This window comes from Pleurodeles waltl, chromosome 6 (assembly GCF_031143425.1).
Source record: "Pleurodeles waltl isolate 20211129_DDA chromosome 6, aPleWal1.hap1.20221129, whole genome shotgun sequence".
Lineage (NCBI taxonomy): Eukaryota > Metazoa > Chordata > Amphibia > Caudata > Salamandridae > Pleurodeles > Pleurodeles waltl.
This window is the reverse complement of record NC_090445.1, coordinates 578371104-578393970: the sequence shown is the minus strand read 5'-3', so window position 1 is coordinate 578393970 and position 22867 is coordinate 578371104. Positions and strand designations below refer to the sequence as shown.

At 50.8% G+C, this 22867-nt stretch overlaps 1 protein-coding gene across 4 annotated transcripts in view; it reads right to left on the bottom strand.

The window, feature by feature from the left end:
• FKBP5 (FKBP prolyl isomerase 5) overlaps positions 1-22867 on the bottom strand; it is an 805772-nt gene that overhangs the window by 563841 nt on the left and 219064 nt on the right. The window contains exon 1 of one of the 4 annotated variants that reach the window (XM_069238764.1): positions 17420-17577. The exons of the other annotated variants lie outside the window; for them this stretch is intronic. The gene's annotated coding sequence lies outside the window, so the exon portion shown is untranslated. Of the gene's footprint in view, positions 1-17419; positions 17578-22867 lie in introns of those variants that run through there. 4 annotated transcript variants of the gene reach the window in all.

The following is a 22867-nucleotide window of genomic DNA, read 5'->3' as shown; positions in this document are numbered from 1 at the left end:
TGTTGACACACACCATATTGGGCATGTGGAAGTGGCATGGACACTATCCTTGCTGCACATTGCTGCCCCTGATCAATAGGTTGTGACACACATCATATGTGTAATGTTCCATATGTGGTACACTGAGCTGTCCTGCACTGAGCATGTATGTAGTCATGCTATATATCTATATGGTTACACCGCCTATTAGGCTCAGAGTATCTAGACATGCGCATCATGTGACAACCGGCCACATAACGTCACTGTGTCATACATGTCACATGTATAAACCTAACCATGATGGCACGACATAGGTCTGCTCCGCATTCTAATAAAAAAATGTGTATGGCGCACTTATTTTGCTGCAGCAAGGCATGATATGTGCATATAATGGCAGCCGCCTGTCCTGCATCACTGGACAGATGGAAGTGACCCCAGTCTGCCATCGTATGGCGTCATGGCGGTAGGCGGTCGCAACCGTAATGCAACTTCTCACTGCTTAACACTGCTACCTATGGGGGGCCAGTGGTGATCACTGCCGGCGGTGACGGTCCTGTATGCAGTGGCCGTGACTGCCATTTTCTGCGGCCTTGCACACTTGACTCTTGACAGTCTTCCAAGCAAGACCTCCACATCGTAAGCTGCTGTTTACTGTCTCTGGGAGCCATCATGCCACGTCCTGCAGGTGATAGGGCCCCAGCCTTCACCTAAGAAGGGGTCCTAACCCTGTATGGACAGCTGTATGGGACACCAGAGGATCAGGTGAGCCCAATGCAATAGTCATGTGTGATAGGGGTGTGTGTGACAGTGAATGGCGTAAATGTACCATCAGGGAGTACATGCATGCAGGGGGCATGGAGTTAAGGCATGTGAACCGTGACAATGGGTATGTGTGGACATTTGGTGAGTCTGATGTTTATAGTCCACTGCTGTTGGTATGGTGCCAGTCTACACGACTTTCTCCTTCTGTCTGTGTCACCCATGCGGGTAAGGGCCCATCAGAAGAAGGGGATACGCGTGCTATCGCCAAGCAAGTGCGGACCCTGAGGGTCCATAGTCCGCGAAGAACCCATTGTCGCAAGCAGTGGGAGGGCCCGGAAGACCGCGAGATGTCCTCCCAACGAGGGAGGGGTGCCTGTTGGACTGTGACCCCCCTAATGGCCCACTTTTGGTGGTGGCCTACCCTGAGGTGGATGGGCGTTTGAGGACAGCACAGTAGCCACAAAGGGGTGAGTACTGACTGTATCCTGGGACTTGGCTGGCCTTACATGGGATTGGGTGCCTCACTGCAGGCAAAGTGACATTGTCGTTAATGCTACATGTTCATCAACAACTGGGGTATTAGGCACCCTGGCAGAGTAACTTTAGTAGATGTGTTTCTATGCTTTACTGTCAGTGAATGTACATATTACATTTTCATACCTCTCCATACTGGCCATTAAATTGATGTGAGTTTTGGATCACATTAAGCATTTTATGTATGACCGGCTCCATCCATCTGCATTAGCGGCTCTGAGGTGTCAGTGCACTCCCATCTGTGTAGTCTACCTGTATATGCTACTGTGTGACTCTTATCACCAGGACTATATACACCATGTACTGTATCGGGTATTGACAGATTGTGGGGCTGGCATTACCGTTCCACTACAGAAATGGCCTTCATGGGACAGGAGTATTGGCCTGATAGCTGACTAGGCATATACAGGTGATCTGCTAACCGTAGGGTATGTGTAGGTAGCCAATCTGGGATACTGAAACATGTAGAATTGATGAGGCCTGATTGCACAGATCATGCATTCCTAGGAGCTAAACTTGGGGAAATGTGGACTTTGAACCTATGGGATGGTACTAGAGGTGGTAAGTGCCCTGGGAGATACCTTATTTGTCACCATGGTGTGTGTATGGCATGTATGCCAAAGCCCTAGCAATTCCTATGCTGCAATGCTGAGTAACTGCCTACATCATGTCATCATGGATATTTGGGGGCACATCTGATGCCCTGTAACTATTACAGCTTGTCTTGGGTAATAGGTAGTGGCAGATTAAGGGTGGCTTGGGTATTCATGGCACATGGCGTGCTGATGTGATTAAAAATTTGGATTCAGTCTCCTCAGGCAAGCGTATGTGGTAGCGGGATGTGTAATTGGTGTACAGGCAGTGGTGTTTGTCCATGTGTGCCTAATGAATGCAAATATTTCCCCTCTGAGATGTGTGTTGTATGGTGTGTGAGGCTGGAGTTGTCATAGTGCTTAGTCCAACTGGTGTCACGGACTGCACATGGCTTCTCACCTCTGGATGCAGGATTTGAAAGGACACCTGGCCTTCTGCTGGTTCTAGATAAATCCAGATAGGGGGCGACCCTTTCTAGTAGCCAAGGTGCCGCTTGACAGGAAACACCTAAGCAGACTGTACCCTCCAGTAGGAGTCCCAGAGGAAAAACCCCAAGGAAATAGGGAAAAACCTCAAAACAGGAACTCCTGAAAACGAAGAAAAAACAGGACTTGAAAAAAGGCAAAAAGCAAAATCACCAACAGCGAAACAGGAATGACGAACAGGAGCGAAGAGCACCATCAAAGGGAAGTGTTTGCAACGCAAAGCAGATCAGGACTGAGTGACTTATATACTGGAAGACAGGAAGTGACATCACAGGAAAGTGAAACGACACCATCTTGCATTGGGAAAAGCCCATAGAAAAGAATAGGAAAAAAGGTTGTAGTATGAAAGAAAAGGGCATGCTGAGAAAAAGAAAAAGGAAGAAGACAACATGGAAACCAGCAGGAATACAGAGAAAATGAAGTGCAAGAAGGCCAAAGAAAAAAGGACAAGAAAGAGACCACCACTGACAGAAAAACAGAGGAGTCACCAAAATAGGTAAGGGCGACGTGACCAGGATCATAAAACATGCTTCCGGGAACGCATCGCCAAAACGGGAAAAAAAACGTGGAGGACGGCGCTCCGACAATTGGAGGCGAGATGCGACCGTGGTCGGGGAAAGAGACGCTGCGGTGAGGTGGGCGTCACAGTAGGGCCCCTCCCCGAGGCCCCAGGTTTGTCAGGGTGACGGGCAAAAAAAAGGGGAACCAAGCGGGGAGCATGAACGAAGGAGGCATCCTCCCAAGAGCAGTCACTGAGAGGGTAGCCCTTCCAGTGGATCAAAAACTGCAGTCTGTTCCGAAGAAATCGGGAATCACAAACTTCCTGTACTTCATATTCAGGATGGCCGTGCACAGAAAGAGGGGGAGGTCGTTGGAATTGTCGGTGGTATGGATCAGGAATGAAAGGTTTCAACTGGAATACGTGGAAAACAGGATGAACCTCCAAGTATGAGGCAACCGCAGTCGAACAGCATCAGGATTCAAGATTTGCAAAATCTTAAAGGGTCCATAAAAATGTGGTTTGAATTCATTGAGAGAAAATCGAGAAGATAGAAATCTGGAGGAAAGCCACACTTTGGGGGTCATTCCAACCTCTGCGGTAAAAGGCGCTTACCGCCGTGCAGAAGACCGCCATAACACCGCCGCAGCCTCGGTAAACCGCCAAGGTCATTCTGACCCACAACAGGCAAACCGCCAAAATACAGACATCCACAAAAGTCCACCACACCAAAGGCCAGCGAGAAACTGGCGATGACCAAACCTCCACCGTCACGCCAACAGAAATACGCCCATGCCATTACGACCCACGAATCCACGCGGCGGTCTTTCAACCGCGGTATTCCATTGGTGGTACACACCGCCGCGCTCAAAATACACACACTCTTACAAAACACCGCCACATTGGACAATTTGAAATACACACACCTGATACACATACAAACAACACTCCCACACACCCAACACAATATAAAACACACACCCACATCACCTACAAACCCCCACTACTAGAGATTCGTGAACACGCACAGAGAAAAGAGATCCGAGCAAACAGACGCGCAATTCACTGTCACCCAGCAATATTACCACGCACTTCAAACTACACACCAATACACATCACCACACTTAGCACCACACAATCCACCCCACACATCACCCACACCACCCCATGGCACCGCAAAGACACCCCAGGTTTTCAAACGAAGAAAATGGTGGAGGAAATTGTACGGGTAGAGCCACAGCTCTTCGGGACACAGGTGCAGCACACCACCATTGCCAGGAAGATGGAGCTATGGAGCAGAATAGTGGACAGGGTCAACGCGGTGGGACAGCACCCAAGAAATCAGGACGACATCAGGAAGTGGTGGAACGACCTACGGGGGAAGGTGCGTTTCATGGTATCCAGGCACAACATCGCGGTGCAGCGGACTGGCAGCGGACCTCCACCTCCTCCCCCAGAATTTACAACATGCGAGGAGCAGGTCTTGGCGATCCTGCATCCTGAGGGCCTCGCAGGAGTATCTGGAGGAATGGACTCTGGTAAGTCCAATCTTAACTACTTCATCCCCCCCACCCCACCAGCATGACAACTCATACCCCCACCCTCACCCCCATCACAGCCAATCCTTGCAAATGTCTCACCATCACAACCCACCCATCCCAACACCAAGCCCTCCATGCGACCACAAAGCATGGACACCCATCACCAAAGCATGCCCACTGCACATACCCATCCCCCCCAAACCACCGTCACTAAAGCCCCCACACGGGAATGCCAGCACTGGGGAACACGGGCACCCACCCATTGCACGCTATGGCACACACAGAAGCAATAACCATACTTTTATACCCCTACAGGACCCGAACGCCACGTCACCGCGCAGGAGGGTCCACAAATGTCCACTCCACCCCCAGAAGAGGCCCACAGTGATGACAGCAGCTCTGTCTCCCTGGATCTAGATGACCAGCCCGGCCCATCGGGGACCTCGGGACAGTCGGTTCCCCTCAGACAGCCACAGGCCACAGCAGACCTTCCCCCCTCTGGGAACACCAGCACAGCACTCAACCAGCGGGCCCATATCTCTGTCCCCAGGACACGTCAATCAGCGGTGTGTCCACCACTACAGGGCACCCAGGTTAACCCACCACCCCAACAACAACAGGGACCTGGGGGCAGTGGTAGTGGGCACATGGTCCAGGGGACAGAGGCCCAGGGAAACAGGGGAACTGGGAGGGCTGCTGTGCGACAGGGGGGGGGGACAGGCCCAGGGAACCCACTCTCCACGAGGCCCTCTCCTCCATCATGGGAGCCTACCACCACTCCCAGGAGACGATGGCCACGGTCCTGGCCAGGTTTCAGGAGATCCAGCTTCTGCAGGAGCAACAGTATATGGGGTTCAGGGAGGAACTAAGAAACATCAGTTCCGCCCTGGCCACCATTGTAGGGGCTCTGAATCAGGTAGTCACCACATTGCGGGACACTGTGGCACCACAAAGGGCCCCTGTCACTAGCATGGACCAAGAACTGCCTACCACCTCCGCCGGCGCTAGTGGACAGGAGGCCCCGACACAAGACCAACAGGCCACCAGAACCCCACCCCCTGCAGAAGGAGAACCACCCCGCAAGCGGGCCCTGAGATCCAGGAAGAAGACAGAGTAAGATGCCAAGACCCCCGCCAGCAAAGGATACCTCCCTGATTGTCATCCCACTGTCCCACATTGTCACCCTGTCCACCCTTAAACTGCCCCTGCTCCACTTTCCACAGGCATTTGGACAATGCACCTGTGATACTGATAGTCTGGACTCTGCCATGGACAATCCTCCACCATCACCCCTCACCGATTTGCAGCCACCCACCAATTTAGAACACTCTAATAATGAAAATGTCACTTACCCAGTGTACATCTGTTCGTGGCATCAGTCGCTGAGATTCACATGGTATGCATGAGCTCGCCATCTGGTGTTGGGTCGGAGTGTTACAAGTTGTTTTTCTTCGAAGAAGTGTTTTCGAGTCACGGGACCGAGTGACTCCTCCTTCTGTACTCATTGCGCATGGGCGTCGACTCCATCTTCGATTGTTTTCCCCGCAGAGGGTGAGGTAGGAGTTGTACTATAGTAATAGTGCCCGCGCAATGAAAAATGTAAGTATGTACCTATTAAAGGATTAAATAATATATATACAAATGTACAAAATTGAAGGTAACTTCTGAACTGCTACAGGCTTCCGGGGAGGTGGGTGGGTCCATGTGAATCTCAGCGACTGATGCCACGAACAGATGTACACTGGGTAAGTGACATTTTCAGTTCGATGGCATCTGTCGCTGTAGATACACATGGTATGCATAGACTAGTAAGCAGTTATTTCCCCATAAGCGGTGGATTAGCCTGTAGGAGTAGAAGTTGTCTGAAATAGAGTTCTTAATACAGCTTGACCTACTGTAGCTTGTTGTGTGGATAGCACATCTATACAGTAGTGTTTGGTGAATGTGTGAGGCGTAGACCAAGTGGCTGCCTTACATATTTCCTGCATTGGGATGTTTCCTAAAAAGGCCATTGAAGCACCTTTTTTCCTTGTTGAATGTGCCCTGGGAGTGATGGGCAGTTGTCTTTTTGCTTTAAGGTAGCAGATTTGGATGCATTTAACTATCCATCTGGCTATACCTTGTTTTGATATTGGGTTACCTGCATGAGGTTTTTGGAATGCAATAAATAGCTGTTTAGTTTTTCTGATGTTTTTTGTTCTGTCAATGTAGTACATTAATGCTCTTTTGACATCTAATGTATGTAGTGCTCTTTCAGCCACAGAATCTGGCTGTGGGAAAAAAACTGGTAGTTCTACCGTTTGATTTAGATGGAATGGTGAAATAACTTTTGGTAAAAATTTTGGATTAGGTCGTAGGACGACCTTATTTTTATGTATTTGTATAAAAGGCTCTTGTGTTGTGAACGCTTGAATTTCACTTACTCTTCTTAGAGATGTAATGGCGATGAGAAAGGCAACTTTCCAGGTTAGGAATTGTATTCCGCAAGAGTGCATGGGTTCGAAAGGTGGGCCCATGAGTCTTGTTAGGACCACGTTTAGGTTCCATGAAGGAACAGGTGGTGTTCTTGGTGGTATAATTCTTTTAAGCCCTTCTATGAATACCTTGATAACTGGTATCCTATACAAGGAAGTTGAATAGGTAGTTTGCAGGTATGCAGATATTGCTGCAAGGTGTATTTTAATAGAAGAGAAGGCTAGCTTTGCTTTTTGTAAATGGAGCAAGTAATTTACTATATGTGTTGGAGTTGCGTCTAGTGGTTGTATCTGATTATGATGGCAGTACCAAACAAATCTTTTCCACTTACTTGCGTAGCAGTGTCTAGTGGATGGCCTTCTGGCCTGCTTTATGACTTCCATACACTCTTGGCTAAGTTGTAAGTGTCCAAATTCTAGGATTTCAGGAGCCAGATTGCTAGATTCAGCGATGCTGGGTCCGGGTGTCTGATCTGTTGGTTGTGTTGCGGTAACAGATCTGGTTTGTTGGGCAGTTTGATGTGTGGTACTACAGACAGATCTAGCAGTGTTGTGTACCAGGGTTGTCTTGCCCAAGCTGGAGCTATTAAAATGAGTTTGAGTTTGTTTTGACTCAATTTGTTTACTAGGTAAGGAAGGAGAGGGAGAGGAGGAAAAGCGTAAGCAAATATTCCTGACCAGTTCATCCATAGGGCATTGCCTTGGGATTGCTTGTGTGGGTATCTGGACGCGAAGTTTTGGCATTTTGCGTTCTCTTTTGTTGCAAATAAGTCTATTTGTGGTGTTCCCCAGAGTGTGAAGTAGGTGTTCAGAATCTGTGGGTGGATTTCCCATTCGTGGACTTGCTGGTGATCTCGAGAGAGATTGTCTGCCAGCTGATTCTGGATCCCCGGAATAAACTGTGCTATTAGACCAATTTGATGGTGGATTGCCCACTTCCATATTTTTTGAGCTAACAAGCTTAACTGTGTTGAATGTGTTCCTCCTTGTTTGTTTAGATAATACATCGTTGTCATGTTGTCTGTTTTGACAAGGATGTATTTGTGGGTTATGATTGGTTGGAAAGCTTTTAGTGCCTGAAAAACTGCTAATAATTCTAGATGATTTATATGCAGTTTTGTTTGATGTATGTTCCATTGTCCTCTTATGTTGTGTTGATTGAGGTGTGCTCCCCACCCTGTCATGGAAGCATCTGTTGTTATTACGTACTGTGGCACTGGGTCTTGGAAAGGCCGCCCTATGTTTAAATTTATACTGTTCCACCATAGAAGCGAGAGGTAAGTTTGGCGGTTTAGCAACACCAGATCTAGAAGGTGACCCTGTGCTTGAGACCACTGTGAGGCTAGGCACTGTTGTAGGGGCCTCATGTGCAGTCTTGCGTTTGGGACAATGGCTATGCATGAGGACATCATGCCTAGGAGCTGTAGTATTGTTCTTGCTTGTATTGTTTGGTTTGGAGACATGTGTTGAATGACCCTGTTGAAATTGTGGATCCTTTGTGGAGTTGGCGTTGCTACTCCTTTTGTTGTGTCTATTATGGCTCCTAGATATTGCTGTACTTTGCTTGGCAGAATGTTTGATTTTGCAAAGTTGACGGTGAACCCTAGTTTGTAGAGGGTTTGTATGACTTGATTTGTGTGGTTTGAGCATCGTGTGAGCGAACTGGTTTTGATTAGCCAGTCGTCTAGATACGGGAACACATGTATTTGCTGCCTTCTGATGTGTGCAGCGACAACTGCTAGGCATTTTGTGAATACTCTTGGAGCGGTTGTTAAACCAAAAGGCAATACTTTGAATTGGTAATGTATTCCTTTGAATACAAACCTTAGATATTTCCTGTGTGACTGATGTATTGGTATATGGAAATATGCGTCCTTGAGGTCTAGGGTTGTCATGTAGTCGTGTTTTTTGAGCAATGGTAACACTTCTTGTAGTGTGACCATGTGAAAGTGGTCTGATTTGATGAATGTGTTTACTACCCTGAGGTCTAGAATTGGTCTCAGTGTTTCGTCCTTTTTTGGTATCAAGAAGTACAGTGAATAAACTCCTGTGTTTATTTGTGTGCTTGGTACTAATTCTATTGCATTTTTTTGAAGTAGTGCTTGAACTTCTATCTCTAGAAGCTGTGAATGGTATTTTGATAAATTTTGTGATTTTGGTGGTATGTCTGGAGGGAATTGTATGAATTCTATGCAATAACCATGTTGGATAATTGCTAGGACCCATGTGTCTGTAGTTATTTTGTCCCATGCTTCGTAATATTGACGTATCCTCCCCCCCACTGGTGTTGTGTGGGAGGGGTGAGTGACGTGTGAGTCACTGCTTGTTGGTAGTGGTTTTGGGGCTTTGAAATCTTCCTCTATTCCTAGGGAATTGCCCCCCTCTGTACTGGCCCCGAAAACCTCCCCTGTACTGTCCCTGGTAGGTGGGCGGTGCGGACTGTGAGGTGCTAGCTTGTGTGGCCTGACCCCGAAACCCTCCTCTAAAAGGTGTTTTGCGGAAGGTGTTATAAGATCCTCTGCTCTGCGGGGAGTAGAGTGCGCCCATGGCCTTGGCAGTGTCAGTGTCCTTCTTGAGCTTTTCTATGGCTGTGTCGACCTCCGGACCGAACAGAAGTTTTTCGTTTACTGGCATGTTAAGCACTGCCTGCTGAATTTCTGGCTTGAATCCAGACGTTCTGAGCCATGCGTGCCTACGGATGGTAACCGACGTATTAATGGTCCTTGCGGCCGTGTCTGCTGCATCCATGGAGGAGCGTATTTGATTGTTGGAGATGTTTTGACCCTCCTCAACAACCTGTTTTGCTCTTTTTTGCAGATCTTTTGGGAGATGTTCAATGAGATGCTGCATCTCATCCCAGTGGGCTCTGTCGTATCGCGCTAGCAGCGCTTGTGAATTTGCGATACGCCACTGGTTTGCTGCTTGGACAGCAACCCTCTTCCCGGCTGCATCGAACTTCCTGCTTTCTTTATCTGGGGGAGGTGCATCCCCAGAAGTGTGTGAATTTGCCCGTTTTCTGGCAGCCCCTACCACCACAGAATCTGGTGGCAGCTGAGAGGTGATGAATACAGGGTCAGTAGGAGGCGCCTTATACTTTTTGTCCACCCTAGGCGTCACTGCCCTACTTTTAACTGGCTCCTTGAAAATGTCCTTTGCATGGCGGAGCATGCCTGGGAGCATCGGCAGGCTTTGGTAGGAGCTGTGGGTTGAAGAGAGGGTGTTAAATAAAAAATCATCCTCTACTTGTTCTGAGTGTAGTTCCACATTATGGAATAGTGCTGCTCTAGCCACCACTTGTGAGTAGGCTGTGCTGTCTTCCGGTGGTGATGGCCTAGTTGGGTATGTGTCTGGGCTGTTATCAGACACTGGTGCATCGTACAAGTCCCACGCATCCTGATCTTGGTCATCGTGGCTCATGGCGGTATGAGCTGGCGAATGTGACGGGGTGTAAGTTGGTGAAGCCGGAGTTACAGGTGGAGGCGAGGGAGGAGGTGTTACCTTTTGTGCTGTTTGCTGCTGAGGAGTAAACTGAAGCGTTCTCTTTCGTTTGACAGGTGGAAGGGTACTGATCTTCCCAGTCCCCTGCTGAATAAAGATACGTTTTTGCGTGTGATCCACGTCAGTGGATTGCAGTTCTTGTTCAAATCTATGTTTCTTCATTTGTGAAGACATAGAATGCTCTTCAGTATAGGAGCCTGAAACAGGGTCTGAAATCGCTTTTTTCGGCTCCGAAAACCCCGTTGATTGTTTTTTCGGCTCCGAGGTAACCTTCCTCTTTTTCTGTGCCGAAAATTCTTGGCCTCTATGGTCTTCGGCGCCACTGTCTCGGCGTCGATCCGTGTCGACACCGAATTCTCGGTGCCGATGCTTTTGTTTAGCACTCTCTCGGTCCCGAGGAGGCTGCGTGCCGGTGTCTCGACCGAAGTCGGACGATCTCGACACTGAATAGGCCTTTTTCGGTGCCGATTGTTGGTCACCGAGAATTTGGGTGGAGCCATGGCCGGTTGGCAGTGGCGTCCCCTGGGCCTTCTTTCCTTTTTTAAGATCTGATCTCGACGTCTTACTCACAGTTTTTGTAGAGTCTAGCTCGTCGGAGTCTGAATCCTGGATGGAAAAGGATTCCTCCTGTTCCTCTTCTGTCTCGAATTGTCGACGCTCCTTTGGCGTGGACGCCATCTGCAGTCTTCTCGCTCGACGGTCGCGCAGAGTTTTTCGGGACCGGAACGCCCGACAGGCCTCACAGGATTCTTCGCTGTGCTCGGGTGACAGGCACAGGTTACAGACCGAGTGTAGGTCCGTATAAGGATATTTGTTGTGGCATTCGGGGCAGAATCGAAACGGGGTCCGTTCCATCGGCGTTGTTCTCCACGCGGTCGGGCCGACTAGGCCCCGACTAGGTGCCGAAATCTACCCCGAAGGGCACCGAAGCGCTTCGATGTTCAACGCGTCGTCGTATGTGTCTATCTCGAACCGGATCGCAACGATACCGTCGAAAATCTTCCGTTTTCAGCTATCTTTCCGTTCCGAAACCCGGAGCGACAGGAACACGTCCGAACCCGATGGCGGAAAGAAAACAATCGAAGATGGAGTCGACGCCCATGCGCAATGAGTACAGAAGGAGGAGTCACTCGGTCCCGTGACTCGAAAACACTTCTTCGAAGAAAAACAACTTGTAACACTCCGACCCAACACCAGATGGCGAGCTCATGCATACCATGTGTATCTACAGCGACAGATGCCATCGAACACACACTTATTGCACAAAACAATCTGGAGTCTGCCTGTGATTTTATACAAATGTATTAGACATGACCATGTCAAAATGTATATGTACATTGTGATGACAACATACCACTGTCACACAGCTGTAGTCCATGGGAAACAAAGCAGATGTCACGCAGTGGGGCCCACATCTCTGAAATCGGAAGGGAAAGTCACAACTCAGTTACCATACACTGGGGGAAAAAGTCAGACAGTAGACAGGTAGTACTCTTTAAGTAAATGTAATATGCCGGTGTCGATCCTTACCTGTGTGTCATTGGAAATACTGCTGTATTACTGTGTTCCGGTTCTCTGTGTCGTCCTCTTCGCCTTCCTCCTCTTCACTCTCCACAGGCTCCACAGCTGCTACAACACCACCATCTGGACCATCCTCCTGCAGAAAAGGCACCTGGCGTCGCAAAGCCAGGTTGTGAAGCATACAGCAGGCCACGATGATCTGGCACACCTTTGGTGAGTACATTAGGGATCCACCTGTCATATGGAGGCACCTAAACCTGGCCTTCAGGAGGCCGAAGGTCCGCTCGATCACCCTCCTAGTACACCCATGTGCCTCATTGTAGCGTTCCTCTGCCCTTGTCCTGGGATTCCTCACTGGGGTCAGTAGCCATAACAGGTTGGGGTAACCAGAGTCACCAATTAGCCACACGGTGCCTCTGGAGTTGACCCATCACGTAAGGGATGCTGCTATTCCGCAGGATGTACGCGTCATGCACTGAGCCAGGGAACTTGGCATTAACATGGGAGATGTACTGGTCTGCCAAACACACCATCTGGACATTCATGGAATGATAACTCTTCCTGTTCCTGTACACCTATTCACTCCTGCTGGGGGGGACCAAAGCAACATGGGTACCATCAATGGCACCTATGATGTTGGGGATATGTCCAAGGGCATAGAAATCACCCTTCACTATAGCCAATTCCCCCACCTCAGGGAAGACGATGTAACTCTGCATGTGTTTCAGCAGGGCAGACAACACTCTGGACAACACCTTGGAAAACATGGGCTGGGACATCCCTGATGATATGGCCACTGTTGTTTGAAATGACCCACTTGCTAGGAAATGGAGTACTGACAGAACCTGCACTAGAGGGGGGATCCCTGTGGGTTGGCGGATTGGTGACATCAGGTCTGGCTCTAGCTGGGCACACAGTTCCTGTATAGTGGCTCGGTCAAGCCTGTATGTCAGTATGACATGTCTTTCCTCCATTGTCCAGCGGTCTGTAGACGGGAAGATTCCTCCATCTCCTCGCATGTCCCAGCGGACGGTGCCTATGAAGGACAACAACGAGCAGAGTCAATCAACCCACAGGTACGTTCCCACAGCTTGCACATAACACGATTCCCAATGCATTGTATGGCTTGTATGAGTGTCGATGCAAGGCCTAGGTATGTGTGACGCAGTAGAAATTAAGCCATGTGGGCCCTTGAAATGGCGGCTGCCTGACCTGTGAAGTGTGACAATGGGATGTGAGGTCAATGCGCTGGTGTGGCACACCGTGGCGGTAGGCGGTCGAAGACCGCGGCGCTAAGCAGCATTGGTTAACATTGAACCCTATGGGTCTCAGGAGCCAATGACGATGTGCGCCGGCGGTCGCGGTACGCACCGCCGCGGGCGTGACCGCCATTTTCTATCTGCTTAATCACTCGATACCTGATCTTCCACAGGAGAGGACCTACACTGCAAGTGCTGCTGTGACCTCGGTCTGGAAGAGACAATGGCTCATGCGACTGGGGAAAGGGCCCCTGCCTTCACTGCTCAAGAATTGGAGAAACTCGTGGATGGGGTCCTCCCCCAGTATGCGCTACTCTACGGTCCTCCAGACCAACAGGTAAGTACACTGGGACCATGCTTTGTGGCCAATGCCTGGGTTGAGTCGGGTGGGGAGGGGAGCGAATGAGGCATGCATCAGACGACGGATGACAGGATGTGCCACATGGCAAGGGTAGGGATGGGGGGCCACTCACATTGAGGGTGCAGAAGGTGATGATATTTTTCCCCCCCTGTACATTTCACATAGGTCAGCGCCCACCAGAAGATAGCCATTTGGCGTGCCATCGCCAAGGACGTCCGGGACCTGGGGGTCCACCACAGACGGGGCACCCACTGCCCGAAGAGATGGGAGGACATCCGACGCTGGAGCAGGAAGACGGCGGAGGCTCAGCTGGGGATGGCCTCCCAACGTGGGAGGGGTGCCAGTCGTACATTGACCCCCCTGATGTCCCGGATCCTGGCAGTGGCCTACCCCGATTTGGATGGGCGCTTGAGGACATCACAGCAGACACAAGGGGGTGAGTACAAACTCATTCTGCTGACTTTGCGCGCAGTGGAGGTGTCTGGGTGGGGGAGGAGGGCTGTGGGTATCCCTAGGCCAGGGCGATTTCTGTAGGCTAGGCCCCTCCGTAAGGCATGGCCCTGTGCCCCTGCCCCCCACCTCTGTAGGGTGGCAAGTACAGCTATTCATGGCCCTGTGTCATCTATGTGTGCAGTTGTCGTCCATAGGCTTGTAGGCCATGTCCCACGGATTGAGTAGTGGACCCCAAGTGCGTGGCGTAGTGCAGGGGGCTTCTGTGTCTGTCCTCTCCGCCAACGGTGTCGCCAATGCATGCACTCAACATGTCTTTATTTCTCCCCCCCCCTTTTTTTGTGGTCTTCCTGTTCATGTGTGCATTAGCATCATCAGGCGGAGGAGAAGTGGCATCGGAGCACAAGGGAGCTGCATCCCACATGGCCCTGGAGGGCCATGCAACGGAGTCCGAATACACCTGTGGGACGGAGGGCGAGGGGAGCTCCACAGCGGGGACCCGTGCAGACATTAGTGACAGCGACTCGTCCTCTGAAGGGAGCTCCCTTGTGGTGGCGGCAACATCCATGCCCCCCGCAACAACAGGTACAGCCGCCACCCAGCGCACCAGCACCGCCCTCCCAGCAGCCCCTCAGCGTTTGTCCCGTGCCCGCTCACCCAGGAAGGTGGGCATCTCCTTCGCCCCAGGCACCTCAGGCCCTGCCCCTGTCACCCCTGCTGCCCTCAGTGAGGAGGTCATTGACCTCCTGAGGACGCTCATTGTTGGGCAGTCTACCCTTTTGAATGCCATCCAGGGTGTAGAAAGGGAGGTGCACCAGAGTAATGCATACCTGGAGAGCATTCATTCTGGTCAGGCTGCCCATCAGCGATCGTTCAACACTCTGGCCTCAGCACTGATGGCAGCAATTGTCCCTGTCTCTAGCCTCCCCCCTCCAACTTCCTCTACCCAGACCCAATCCCCTGTACCTCTTCCTATCCCAGACATAAGCACCACACATCACACAAGCATTCACACAAGCAACATCCACATACAGACATACCAACACCCACTACCTCCACTGTGTCCCCCTCCTCCTCGTCTCCCTCCTCCCTCCCTGTCACGTCTCCACTCACACCTGCATGCACAACATCTTCAGCCACTACGTCCATCACCAGCACACCCACCAGAACACCCCGCACACGTGCAGTCACCACCCCCACTACCATTTACACGTCCCCTGTGTCCTCTCCCAGTGTGTCTGTGACCCCCTCTTCCAAGCTACACAAACGCAGGCAGCCACCCACCCAACAGCCATCCACCTCACGACAGCCTCCAGCCCAAGCACCTGCACCCAAAGACACCAGACTGAAAACTCCTACAACCACAACCTCTTCCTCCACTCCCATACCCACTACACCTACCCGTCCCTCTCTTCCTAAATTGCTTTTCCTTTCCAAACTTGACCTCTTTCCTACAACTCCCCCACCCCGTCCATCTCATATGACTCCAGTTAGCACCTCAGCCACCACAAAACCGGGCCCTGTAAAGACCGTTTGCCATGGACTGTGGAGTCCCCCACCCTCAAGGGCAGCCAGTTCAGGAAGGAGCCAAGGCACGGCCAGCCCACCCCCGGTAAAGCATCCGAGGATTGTCAGTGGCCGGCGCGAGAGGCCGAAGACACCAGGGACCAAAATTCCTACCATGGCTCCGGCAGGAAGTGTGGTCCCACCTGGCACACCGCCAAAGGTGGGTAAGGGCCACAGGCGAACAGGGAAGGGTGGGAAGGGCAGCACGCCCGACAAGTCTGCCAGCAGGCCAGCTGGCCAGGAGGGCCACGCCAGCCCCATCCAAGGTGGGCAGGAGGACACCCACAGGCCCGGTACTGCAGCCCAGGTGGGCCCCACAAGCCACACGACAGATGGGCAGGAAGGCACCGCCAGCCACAGGTCAGGTGGTGAATGACCTCCATGCCATGGCCGGATCCGCTGACCTGGACACTCATCCGAAGTACCGCTGAACAGGGCCCTTCATCTCAAGCACCGCTGAACAGGGCATCGCCGTCTCAAGCACCGCTGAACAGGGCACCGCCGTCTCAAGCACCGCTGAACTGGGCCCTTCATCTCAAGCACCGCTGAACAGGGCACCGCCGTCTCAAGCACCGCTGAACTGGGCCCTTCATCTCAAGCACCGCTGAACTGAGCACCGCAGTCTCAAGCAACGCTGAACTGGGCCCTTCATCTCAAGCACCGCTGAACTGGGCACCGCCGTCTCAAGCACCGCTGAACAGGGCCCTTCATCTCAAGCACCGCTGAACTGGGCCCTTCATCTCAAGCACCCCTGAACTGGGCACCGCCGTCTCAAACACCGCTGAACTGGGCACCGCCGTCTCAAACACCGCTGAACTGGGCACCGCCGTCTCAAGCACCGCTGAACAGGGCACCTCCGTCTCAAGCACCGCTGGCCCATTGGCAGAAGGGGCAGGCCCGCATCTGTGTCGGGCAGGGCTGCACGAAGCACTCTGGGCACCAGGCCCCCTCCAGAACCAGTGGAGACTGTTATCCACTTGCACTCCCCAGGATGGAACAGTGGGCAAGCCACCCACTGTAGAGACTTGAGAGACTGTGGCTTTGCACTCCCCAGGATGGAACAGTGGGCAAGCCACCCACTGTAGAGACTTGAGAGACTGTGGCTTTGCACTCCCCAGGATGGAACAGTGGGCAATCCACCCACTGTAGAGACTTGAGAGACTGTGGCTTTGCACTCCCCAGGATGGAACAGTGGGCAAGCCACCCACTGTAGAGACTTGAGAGACTGTGGCTTTGCACTCCCCAGGATGGAACAGTGGGCAAGCCACCCACTGTAGAGACCTGAGAGACGGTGGCTTTGCACTCCCCAGGATGGAACAGTGGGCAAACCACCCACTGTAGAGACCTGAGAGACTGTGGCTTTGCACTCCCCAGGATGGAACAGTGGGCAAACCACCCACTGTAGAGACTTGTGAGACTGTGGCTTTGCACTCCCCAGGATGGAACAGTGGTCATGGAGGCCCCTCGTGGATCTGGCATCGTGGACTCATCAGGCTGAGGTGCCCCCACTTCCCTTCCCCCTGAGGTGCCTGTAGTTTTGCTATCTGATGCCCCTGCAGTGTTCTCTCCGTTGGAGTCAGGTATCCTGTGTGGGCTTTGCCCATGTGATTTGGGCCCAGTGGTCCACTAACAATGACTGCTACAAATATCGGACTTGGGAATTTATGTATATAAAAGTTTTAGATGTGTGATATGTTTTTAAGCCAGTAATACAATATATTCAACTGTTTATAATAATTTCCTTTTGTCTTTGCATTCTTCCGGGGGGTTTGAGGGTGTAACTGTGATGTATGGCTATACATTGATGTGTGTGTTGTAGTGGGTGAGGGTGGGTGTGTGGCATATGTGTGTCCCCGTAAATTTTTGCCTCCCCTGTGTCGTAGGTGCAGTACTCACCGTAGTCTTCTGCGCCGCCGTTCGTGCTCCTGGTAGAGGAGCAGGAAGACAATCGCTGGGAGGATGTGGAGTTCAGGTTCCATGCTGTCCAGATTCCTCGTGGGGTGTATGGAGGTGAGCGTTTTCCTTTTGAATGGCAGTTTCCGCCGTGTTTTTATCGGCGGGGCTACCGCCCCGGAAAAGGTGGCGGATTGGTGGGTTGTGATAGGGTGGGCGGTACATTGACTCTCACCTTTCTGTTGGCGGTGACCGCCGCGCTGTTTGTTTGTCCCGCCGTGGCGGGCGGTGTGTTGAAGTGGCGGTCTCTGTTGGCGGTTTCCGCCAGGGTCGGAATTCCATTTTTTTTACCGCCAGCCTGTTGGCGGTTTTCCCGCTGCTTTAACACCGACCGCCAGGGTTGGAATGACCACCTTTGTGTCCTACTTGATACGAGGGTGCCATCTGTCGATAACGATCTGCTTTTTGTTTCATTGCTTGTTTAGAAACTAGGAGAGTGGTATGGATTAGGCCCTGGATTTGGTGGATCAGTCATGCAAAAGAAGTGACTGCAGGAACAAGAGAAGTTTTACATGGAACAGTAGACGTGGCCCTAGGATGAAAACCATAGGTGCAATTAAAAGGTGTGGTACTGGTCGCACTATGAACTGTGTTGTTGTAGGAGAATTCAGCAAGGGCAAGAAAATCCGACCAATTACTTTGAGTGGCATTACACTAACATCTCAGGTTTTGTTGAAGTTCCTGATTCACTCGTTCAGTTGGGCCATTATTTGTGGATGGAAACCAGAGGACAAGAACACCTCAATATTTAACAAAGCACAAAAAGCTCTCCAGAATCGTGATACATATTGTGTCCCTCTGTCCGAAATGACCTCCTGCGGAAGACCATGGAGACGAAAAATATTTCACCTGAATATGCGACTCATTTCAGGAGCTGTTGGTAATTTTTTCAAGGCTGTGAAGTATGCCATCTTGGTGAAGGAATCAACTGTTACCATAATTACATGGTTACCAGAAGAAGATGGTAAGGAACAAATGAAATCCGTGGAAAGGGTACACAAAGGAGCTGAGGGAACAGGTAAAGGTATTAATAAACCTGCTGGTTTAGTTCTGGGTGTCTTGGTCTGGGCACATACTGTACATGCCAAGACATAGGATTATGTATCTTTCTTAAGGGAAGGCCACCAAAAAGATTGTTGCAGCAGCTCCTGGGTCTTCTTGATTCCTCGATGTCCAGCTACCGGGGAATCATGACACATTTGTAATGCCTCAGTCTGTACCTTTTTAGTAGGTAAGAAAAGGGCCTTCTGATGATAGAAGTAATCATTTTCCTTTCATAAGAAAGGTGTCACTTTATTCCATTCTGCAATAGGAAGGAACTGGTACTCAGATTTGACACGTTCTTGAAAAGATTGAGTAGCTCCTATGATTCTACTGGACTCAATAATGTGTGGAGAGGAGATCTTAGCGACGTCAGGATATCGATGGGATAAAGCATCTGCCACTAGGTTCTGGGATCCAGGTATGTAAGTTATCACAAAATCATACTGGCTAAAGAAGAAGGCCCATCTTGCTTGGCAACTGTTGTGACACTGGAAACTTTGAAGGCATTGTAAATTGCGGTGGTCAGTCCTGGCTTAAACAGGCTCTCTGGTACCCATCAAGAAATGCCTCCATTCCTTACATGCTACTTTGAGAACAAGTAATTCTCATTCCAGTACTGAATAATTGCGTTCTGCTTCTGTCAGAATGTGAGAGAGATAGAATATAGGATGTTCTAATCCATTGTTGTCTTGTTTCTGAAGCAGAACTGCTCCTATGGCTCTGTCAGAGGCATCTGTCACAGCTATACATTTTTTAGTAGTGTAAGATGTCGCAGAATGGGTGCTTGAGTGAAGGACTTCTTTAACTCTTGAAAATCCCGTTCAGCACTTTCGGTCCAGACAAAGCCCTTCTTCAAATTCTCTTTTGTGATAGTATGGGTGATGAAACTTTGTTGGTAGGCAAAGCCCTGAATAAATTGGCGATAGAAGTTTGATAGGCCTAGAAAGCATTGAGTTTCTTTTACTGAAGATGTAGAAGGCCAGTCTAGGATGGCTCTTACTTTGTCTGGGTCGATGGATATTCCTTGTTGATTGATACTGAATCCCAAATAATTCACTTTGGTCTTGTGAAATTCACACTTCTCTGGTTTACAATATAACTGATTGCTTTTAAGTCTTTCCAAGACCTGTAGTACATGTTCCATATGTTGCTCAGGATTACAGGAATACATCAAGATGTCATCCAGATTGATTACTACATAGTGATTTAATAAGGCAAAGAACACTGAATCCATGAATCGTTGGAACACAGAAGGTGCATTGGTCAATCCAAAAGGCATGACATGATATTCATAGGGCCTCATTCTGAGGCTGGCGGGCGGCAGTAGCCGCCCGCCTGGCGGGAACCGCCAAATGGCCGCTCCGCGGTCGAAAGACCGCGGAGGCCATTCTGGTTTTCCCGCTGGGCTGGCGGGCGACCGCCAGAAGGCCGCCCGCCAGCCCAGCGGGAAACCCCTTCCCACGAGGAAGCCGTCTCCGAATGGAGCCGGCGGAGTGGGAAGGTGCGACGGGTGCAGTTGCACCCGTCGCGAATTTCAGTGTCTGCACAGCAGACACTGAAATGCTTTGTGGGGCCCCCAGGGGCCCCACGACACCCCATACCGCCATCCTGTTCCTGGCAGGCAAACCGCCAGGAACAGGATGGCGGTATGGGGTGTCGGAATCCCCATGGCGGCGCAGCAAGCTGCGCCGCCATGGAGGATTCCGGCGGGCAGCGAAAAACCGGCGGGAGACCGCCGGTTTTCCTCTTCTGACCGCGGCCAAACCGCCGCGGTCAGAATGCCCTGCGGGGCACCGCCAGCCTGTTGGCGGTGCTCCCGCCGACCCCGGCCCCGGCGGTCCTTGACCGCCGGGTCGGAATGACCCCCATAGTGTCCAAAGGGAGTAAGGAAGGCTGTTTGCCATTCATCTCCTTTTTCAATTTGTAACAGATGATAGGCACCTCTTAAATCTAATTTGGTGAACATCTTGGCTCCTTGGATGGCATCCAATATATCCCGAATTAAGGGCAAGGGATAACGATCCTTGATTTTTTATCTTATTGAGTGGGAGAAAGTCGACACATGGACGCAGATCTTTCGTCTTCTTGGGAACAAAGAAAAGAGGAGCTCCAACAGGAGGCGTAGAAGGAGCAATTAACCCATTCTTTAAGTTGTCATCTAGGTATTCCTTGAGCACCTTCTTTTCTTGATCTGTCAATGAATACATTCGACCAAAAGGTACTACTTCATTCAGAATCAATGGAACAGCACAATCATAGAGTCGATGAGGAGGTAGGATGGGATTACTGGGTTTCTGAAAGATCCCAAAGTATTCCTGATAACAGTCTGGAACTCCTTGAATCATATTTGTAGTGTTATTAATATCCCTAGTTAACTGAAAGGATCTTTTGGGAGACCAACAGGAGTTAGTTAAGTAACAATTATGCTGACAAAACTGAGACGTTAAAGATATGGTTCTCGTTTCCCAATTGATATAGGGGTTGTGCCGGGTTAACCAGGGTATTCCTAAAATCATTGTGTGATTCGGTGAGGCTATAAGATCAAAGGCAACATGTTCTTGGTGCCCTCAAAAAGTCAAACAGAGTGTAGGAGTAGAGGCCACCACGGGACCTGAGGTTAAAGGAGAGCCATCAACCGTGTGTACCTGCTCAGGATTTTCTTTAGGAATACGTGGAACTCCCTTATTCTTAGCCCAGGTCTCGTCCAAATAGATTCCACAGTCTATAAGCGCAAGGAGTTGTTCTTTTTGACCTTGTGAACATTGTAACGTGACCGAAAGGATAAACAAGGTGGACATACTTTCTCTGGAGGAACATATCGATGGTACTTCAGCTCCTCCCATCTCCTTCCTCCTTACAGGGGACGGGAGTTGGCGTTTCCCAAAGGTCTGGAGGGACGAACAGGACAACTACGAATCAGATGGCCTACTTTGCCACAATAAAGACAAGGGTGGTCATTCCGACCCTGGCGGTCATGGACCGCCAGGGCCGGGGACCGCGGGAGCACCGCCAACAGGCTTGCGGTGCTCCCAAGGGCATTCTGACCGCGGCGGTACAGCCGCGGTCAGAAACAGAAAACCGGCGGTACAACCGGTTTTCCGCTGCCCTGGGGAATCCTCCATGGCGGCGCAGCTTGCTGCGCCGCCATGGGGATTCCGACCCCCATACCGCCATCCTGTTCCTGGCGGCTTTGGCCGCCAGGAACAGGATGGCGGTATGGGGTGTCGTGGGGCTCCTGGGGGCCCCTGCAGTGCCCATGCCAATGGCATGGGCACTGCAGGGGCCCCCGTAACAGGGCCCCACTGAGAATTTCAGTGTCTGCATAGCAGACACTGAAATTCGCGACGGGTGCAACTGCACCCGTCGCACCCTTTCCACTCCGCCGGCTCCATTCGGAGCCGGCATCCTCGTGGAAAGGGGTTTCCCGCTGGGCAGGCGGGCGGCCTTCTAGCGGCTCCCGCCGGCACCGCGGTTACCGCGGCCGGCGGGAGTCAGAATGACCCCCAAAGTCCTTTTCGTCTTCTATTCTCCTTTTCTGACTCAGATAACGGACCACGGACAAGATCAATCTGCATGGGTTCTTCTGTGGAAGATGGAGAGGCTTCAGAAAGGACATTGTCAGTTCGCCGACTTCTGGTACGATAATTACCAGACTGATATGGAACTCACGTTCTTCTTCTTTCCATCTTGCGCTCTCGTAGTCTATATTCATTGTTCATGACTTGGTCCATTAATTCCTTTAAGGAACGGGCTGGAGTGGAATGTACTAATTCATCCTTGATTTCTTCACATAAACCTCGGTGGAACAAGGTTACAAAGGTGCGTTCCACCCAAGAGGTTTTGCCTGCCAACTGTTTGAAACGGGTTATATACTGCAGAACGTCCTGATTGCTCTGCTGTATGTCACATAAGGCCTCCTCAGCCGCTGCTTCCACCCCAGGCCTTTCAAACATCTGTTTGAAGAGATTCAAGAAAGTAGGATAAGTCACCCAAGCAAGTTCAGGACCAGACAAGGCACTGATCAGAAGAGCCCACCTTAGCCTTATCGGGAGAAAATTGAAGTGGACGAAAAGCAAAGTAGACCGTTGGGGCATCCAGAAACTCCTTTATCTTCTGAGGATCTCCTGAATATCGAGGATTAGCAGCAGATACATGTGGTATGTCCATTGACCGGGAAGACAGGACTTGTCGTAGTGCAGTGTTTTCAGTCCGTAATTGCTGTAACTCTTGAGCTTGTTGTTGGACTGTCCGCAGCACGGCTTGTGCGTTTTCTGCCACATCTCCCTGTGGTCCTTCTATGGCTGCCTCGCAAGGCGGAATCTTTTGGCGCTGAAATCTGTCACGGAC